Below are 7553 nucleotides of genomic sequence, written 5' to 3' on the forward strand. Positions count from 1 at the left end.
ATTTGATTCGTTGACCACTCTAATTTTTGGCCACGTGTCATTATCCTACTTGCCATCTCAACCAGCTGGACTACTTGCTTGGAACGCCATGTCATTTTGCTGTTTTGCAAAAGCTATCTTTCGAGCATTTTTCTCCTACGAAACTGCGCTAGCCGTTAGATCTTTGGGAACCTGGGTATATGTTATGCCTCTTATGAACCTCTTCTGCTTGGGCCAAAAACCTTTCGCTGTTTCGCAAGGCATAACACGTGAGCATCTATCAGCCACGAAACAACGTGAACCGTCGATTTCTCTTGAACTTGATCACCTTTTAGCTGTGGAAAAGTCTTCACCACTGGGTCCTGCCAAACCTTTTCACCATTTCATGAAAGGTAATTTACTCGCTAATTTTGGCTGTGAATCAACACCAGCCGTTAGATCTTGAGCGAGATGGAGTCTCATTAAACTAGACCAAATGCACACAGTTGAACATGCTTTTCCCTTTCACTATTTTACGTAGCTTAACACACCCACAACTTTGCTTAATGAAATGGCGAAAGCCGTAGATTCATCTGGAAGTTGCGCAACACTTACTGGACCCAACAACATTAGAAGGAAAAAGACATAAGGCATAAATTTTTTTACAATTATTTAATGACTGCCTAGGTAAATAACAAGGGGGGACACTTCACATGACCCCAAGACCCATTACTTAAGTGAATAAAGTAACGCAGGAATAGAAACCAAAGGGTTTTGATAAGACATTTGAGCGATTTAAAACTAAAACCCTTAACCCTTAAAGACCTAAAACAAATTTGAAGCAGTTAATAGCATATCTGACTCAAAATTTTAAAAACCTAGCCAATCATAGGAAACGAAAACCCATTTCTTAAATAGTGATAACACAAATATTGGTGTTATGTGTTGTGGATGACTTTGTCTTTTTGTTTCATGCATTAATATTTACTGGTATTACAATTATATGATAAAACTGTCCACCGGTATAAAAAACTATTTCACCGGTATTAAGCAGAAAGTTGATTAAGTTGTCTTTGGTTTAAATTTATTAGACAACTGATTCAGCCCCCTCTCAGTTGTCTCCGGGACCTAACAAACCTAACATGCAGATGTCGGTGAACAAAGTAGTTGGTGATTGGGTCGACATTAAATGTTGACTACGAAAATCATGGGTCAGTTGCAGAGGTGTGTGACTCAAAGCAGAATAAAGGACAAAGATTTGATTCCTTGACGTCAATGATCAATGCAAGGTGTCCAAGTGAAGATCCGACTATAGAAGGAAACAACTAGATCATTCATTGTGATTGACAAAGTCAAGATCGATGAACAGGGTCTGTTTGCTAAATATAGCAAACATGTATTGGAAGCAACCAAATTGGCCATGATGGTTGATCTATTATAGGTTGTCAATCCCCGAGCAAGATCAGATATGATTTGACATGGTTCATGATTGGTGAAAAATCCATAGCGCGCCAAAGTTGAATTGATGTTTTTGGTGGGAAAGCACAAATATAAATGTACAGATCAAAGATCAGAGTAGATGATGCTGTGATGCCGGATGCAGGAGGATAGAGCGTGAGTTTGTGAGAAGAATTTGTAAAAGTGTAATCTGCAGAAGATTAGAGTGACTGAGTGTTGGAAGGAGAACCAATAAGAGGAGTTTAACCGATAAGGAATAGAGTAACTGGTGAACTATCTCAGAGTTGACAGACAAGTGAATCAACAGTGGTGATCAGAGAACTGGTAGAATAGAGGCATAGTGAGAGAAATAGGATTGAACTAGTAAGACAAAGTGCGAGTAAGAGAAGATTTGATAAGGCATAAGTAGAGCAGGTGGAGAATCAAAAGAGAGGGTGAGTAGAGAACCGACAAAGTATAGAGAAATGTTGAACCAGAAGAGAAGAGATGAACCAGAAGAGAGAATTAATTACAAAGGTTATAGAACTCATTTGTAACTAGGGTATTACTATTTTATTGTTTATAGTCATTGTAATCACTGAGTTTGTTCACGGTGTAGGGGTTGGTGCTCCTTGGGTTGATGCCCTAAATCAATAGGGGTTGGTTCTCCTTGGGTTGGTGCCCTAAATCAGCAAGGGTTGGTGCCCTAAATTAGCAGGGGTTTGTGTTCCTTGGGTTGGTGCCCTAAATCAGTAGGGGTTGGTGCTCCTTGGGTTGGTTCCCTAAACATTGTAATACAATTGTTTATTGTGAGGATGGATTGGAGTAGTAGACTCCAGCAGCTTTTCTCACTGAGGTTTTTCCCACATTGGGTTTTCCTTGTATATCCGGTGTTATGTGATGTGTCCTTGTGTGTGCTTACATAATCATCTCTTCCCTTATCTCACTGGTATGTCTAATTGGTCTTTGAAATTTTTTTGATTAAGAAAAAATAGGTTTTGAGGGGACCTGAAACCCTATACATCATTTCCAAAGATAGACAATAGAGTATTTAAAACAACATTAACAACAACAAAATAGAATGGGTTGCAAGAGATAATGATAGAAAAAAACAACCGCCAGAGGAAAAGACAACAAAAACCAGCGAGGTACTGACAAAAAAAGCAACAAAAAATAACCACCCAGCTACATGAAAATATTGAGACTATCAATAGCCTCTTTCTCCAATAGTAACATGGTCTTTGCAACTTCCTTGAGGTCAAGAAGATACCAAGGCATAGGAGCCTCCACAACCTTGGTGCTTTGTCTGGTCCTCCTCGTTGAGAAAGGAATATCCTTGGAGCTAGAGATCCCAACATCCATCTCTAGATCCACAAAGATCCTTTCATTGTGCAGTATATCAAATCTAGCCACCATAGCCGACATATTGGTAGCAAACACCCTCAGCATAGTCGCACTATTCTCCATGATCTTCTTGAGGGCAGTCTCAATTTTCTACATCTTCAGGCTGATCTCCCCAAACTTTTCATCATATCTAGAAAAAGCTCTATAACTTCACCATTTTTCTGAAGGCAATCCAACATCATTATTTTTTCATCTTCTTTCCACTGGGCACACTCATTTCTTTTAGAATCAATTCCTTTCCCCTGTTCCTTTGTTCTCGCTTGGCCCTCTTTCTCCACGACCCCTTCAATCCTTTCCAATTTAGCTGAGGAAGTTCTCTTCTTAAGATGCAAGGTCTGAATGTCATGAAATTCCCAGTGTTGGAATTGGTACAGATCAATCGAGGCACTTCTAGAAGTTCCCAAGATATCAAACATCATTTCTGACTTTGTCTTGTAAGTCCCAGGAATCCAAGTCCATTGGTTTAGATTCCTAGTTTTCAGAAACTTAAGGATGCTGCTTATCCCTAGAATCAGAATCAGATAAAATAATCCTCTTACCCTTCCCCTTGGGCTTCACCTTTCTAGTAGAGGTTTCCTCCTCCGATGAACTATCATTGTTGATCTTGGGGATTCTAACCCTCTTATTAGGGGGGTTAGAGGCAGCCGCCTTGTCATCAAACTTAGAATCATCCAAACCATCACTAGGGATATACTCCTCCTCTTTATCATCTAGACTAGCCTTTACCTTGTTAACCCTAGCTTCTAAATGCTCATAAATTAGAAGGAATAACCCCCCATGATCCAAAGGGCTCGACTTAGGGTTCTTAATGTGGTCAGCTAGACAGTCATTAAGGGAAGAAACTAGATAAAAGGGAAGGGAAACCTTATTCCCATACCTAAAATAATTCAGTAACACAAGATGGTAGCTATAAAATTTAGTAAACTGCCCATCAACTGTAATAAATTCCATTATCACTTTTAGCATTTTACACTAGAAGATTTTTTACCTAGTTGGGAACAAAGTAAGTCCTGTCATGCTTGAAAATCCTCTCCTTTTCATCTTTGTTCTTGGGAAAGGTCTTTCACCGCATTGTCAGATAAATTTCTATCCCTTAAGAATTTGACCCCTTCCGTCGACAACCCTACCACCTTCGCAATCAGCTTCTCATCCAAATTCACCGTCTGCCCAAATAGGGTGACTCTCTTCTTATTCCATCCCTTGATGAAGAGTTTGGAGACCTGGTCCTTTTTCCCATGTAGCTTCTCCATATAACTGGTTATCCTCCCTTTCTGTAATCTTATCTAAACTTTATGTTCCTTCTTCCAACCTTAACAGCTAGTCACCTCATTCCTGTTAATATTACCCCCATGGTTTTATCAATTCCAACCACACCTCCTTCACCAAAGAAAATATCAACTCTACAAAAACAATGAAGAATAGCAAAGCCGGGGCAAAGCAAGCACTTAATCGCCCAAAAAGCGTGCGGGGCAGTCCACCTCATGCAATCTAAAAACTTCTCGCCAGCTCGACCATAATTAATGATACAACTCGGTCTAAGGGCTATCATGAGATAACAAGGGAGAAGCCTTTCCATTTATACGATCAAAAAATAATTTCTCCTTAGCCTCTAAGGACATACTGCTTTCACCTTGCCACATAAAAGGGGTCGATAACTTAACTGCTAAGTTAGAAAAAGTGTTGACAACCTTGTTTGCTTCCCTATAGATATGCACTATAACACTATTGGCACTCATTAAATTTGAGACAAGTTTAGAGGCCCATTTCAAAAAAGTTCTCTGCATTCCCAAATAAGTCAGTTTGAATGGCCTAGTAGAGAGAGGGTAAAATGGAAATGTGTAAGAAAGTCAAGTTTTCAGAGGGTAAGGCTTGGGAAATGTGTCCTACACCTTTCATTTGGCCTATGCTGTGATGTGAAACTTTCAAAATTTAGTTTGGATCAGTTCATCAGGTACCCATTTCAAGGGGTGAGCTGAAAGTACATTTTAGGCACAAATGCAGATTTTATTGATTAGACTACTTTGAGTGCTTACATCTTTTGCCCTGTTGATCGTCATGAAGAAATTCAAATTGGATTCAATTCTATGAATAAATGTGAGTTAGCTTGCAAAATTTCAAGTCCTTATGAATCCATTTGCTCAGTTTTCAAACCTCAATCCATTTGCAGTTTGTGAGTTTTGACAAGTCCCTGTTTCAGCTACTAGTCGAAGCCTTGTTTTGCATAAGTGTAAAATTTGTCTCAGTGAATGTCATGCCAGAATGTTTGTTCTGAGCTATGTTTCAATTTTAAATCTCCTGCCAATCCGTTTGATCGGTTTTCAAAAGGATTTTAGGCCATCTGTTTCAGTGATCCGTACTTTCATTGCTATATCAGTTAAAGTAGCTATTTTCATAAGCGCACCATTTGCATCCTATCATCCTTTTGGTCAAAATGAGTGTTCTAAGATTTGATATATAATTCAAGGTACCTATGTCTCATTTTTGAGGGTCTACGGAGGTCATTTGATATTTTTAAGAAAGGCAACATGAGTTGCCTGAGCATTGACTTCATCAGGTCTGCAGTGTCGACAAAGCCAGTTGTCATTTTCGACAATTAATATCTCTTCACTTGGGATTTGTTTTGAGAAACCATTTGGTAGAGTTCATGCTTGTATATCAGAGTACATGCTTGTCAGATGGCAAGGTCCAGAAAGTTGCTTTGACCGGTTTGAAAATTCTGTCTTCGCGATTAAATGCGAAAATGTGGCACAAGTGTCTGAAAGTTGCAAAACTCAGTTTGGTGATCCGAAAAATGGTGCCGATTGATTCCAGAGGTAAGTTTAAGGTTCTTGAGGCATTTCAGAGGCCAGTTGCATGGAAACAAATTTTTTTTTTAGTCAGACCCACTTTGGGGCCCGATCTAACTTGTAGTTTCCTGAGGTTTTTGAATCAAGATTTAAATTGATATCTTAAACTATATGTTTAATATGATTTAAGTATAAAGTAAAACCAAGAGGGAGGAAGCTATTGTGACAAAATGTTGAGCATGCTAACTATTTCCTTTACAATTGTGGACAAATTTGGCCTCACACCCGAGCACTACATTCTTAAAATTGGTGAAGGATCTGCAGCAAATGTATCACTGTGTTCGATTTTGGAAGCATAAGTTGGTGTCTTGATCTGTATGGGTCTCATCCATTCTATATGGATGTAAGAATTGGAAGGCAAAGCCATTAGAGTTTTGGCAAATGCCTTGGTAGCTCAAAGCCAAATTTTGTGACTTTGCTAACATCCTCTTTACATGAAACGTTGTCATAGGCTGCAGAGACTTTCAAATGAATTGTGAAATCAACTCCTCTCCTATAGGAAGCATGGTATATTGGGAGGCCACATGAAATTATAAGAAAATGCAATAATGGCTGGTAGCATACAAAGATGGTATAACCCTCCATGGAATTCAAAAGAAATACCATATACTCCCTATTACCCCTTGAAGCTTCGGCAAGCATTTGAGCAAGGGGCCTAGACTCATCGTTAGTTGCCGCAGTTGGTGTTCATCATTTGAAAGAGGCCAATGTTGCTAAACAGTGAGGAGAAAAGCTCCATTCCTTCTCCATCGGTTTAAAGGATTCCCCTGATTTAATGGCTGCAAAAGAAGTTGCCCAATTTCTGGGCACCATACATCATGAATTTAATTTTCTATGCAGAACAAAATGGTATTGATGCTATTGAGGATGTCATCTATCACATTGAAACATTTGAGGTCACCACTGTGAGAGAAAGCACGCCCATGTTCTTAATGGCTCACAAAATTAAGTCTCTTGGCGTAAAAATGGTTCTCTTTGGGGAAGGAGTAGATGAAATATTTGGAGGCTATTTGTTTTTCCACAAGGCTCCAAGTAAAGAAGAGTTCCACCGCAAAACATGTTATAAGATCAAATCCCTTCATCTGTATGATTGCCTGAGGGCAAATAAGGCAACATCAACATGGGGTGTGGAAGTCTGTGTGCCTTTTCTAGATAAAGATTTTATTAATGTTGTAATGGAAGTAGATCCGTAGTAGAAGATGGTGAGACTTGATATTGGGCAAATTGAAAAATGGATTCTTCACAAAGCTTTTGATGATGAGGAGAATCCTTTTCTCCTAAAGCATATCTTGTATAGACAAAAGGAGCAATTCAGTGATAGAGTTGGTTATAATTGGATAGATGGCCTTAAAGAGCATGCAACTATACAGATTACAAATGCAAGTTGACTCAGGTAAAATGAAAAGATTGGCAATTGGATGCCAATCAATCCCTCCCTCCGTGTGATGTAGCTGCATGTGAGGTGGAGTGTGAAGGATTGACGCTAAACCCCTTGTGTGTGGTGGATGAGAAAGGCCGCCATTAAAACACTAAGGAAAAGCTTAGAAAGTGCAGTCCCAGGCTTTGAGCATTAATCCCACATTGGCTGGGCAATGTAACTTTTTGATATTTATATGTAAAACTCCACATAAGTAAAGTGTCAAAATTTTGAGGCTTTTGACGGATGGTGCCGATTAGGCACCCAAGCGGACCCCGCGCGTGTGGGTGTGCTTCCCGAGGTGACTGATAGGGCTGACAAATGGTGACAAGTGGACCCCACGCAGGCATTGATCCAGAGGCAGACAAATTTTGCAAAGAAGGAGTAGATTAACCAGCGAGCAAATTGAGGAGATCGGACAGTGTGCGTGGATTCATGAAGAGAAGATGCACGCCAAATACCCTTCACAAAATAGCGAAAAGAATGTGCTG

The 7553-nt window shown here is 39.6% G+C and overlaps 1 pseudogene; it reads left to right on the forward strand.

Moving 5' to 3' along the window:
• The first annotated feature begins 6193 nt into the window (after positions 1-6193).
• LOC131041417 (asparagine synthetase [glutamine-hydrolyzing] 2-like) lies at positions 6194-7033 on the forward strand (annotated as a pseudogene).
• Positions 7034-7553: the final 520 nt, after the last annotated feature.

This window comes from Cryptomeria japonica, chromosome 11 (genome assembly GCF_030272615.1).
Source record: "Cryptomeria japonica chromosome 11, Sugi_1.0, whole genome shotgun sequence".
NCBI lineage: Eukaryota > Viridiplantae > Streptophyta > Pinopsida > Cupressales > Cupressaceae > Cryptomeria > Cryptomeria japonica.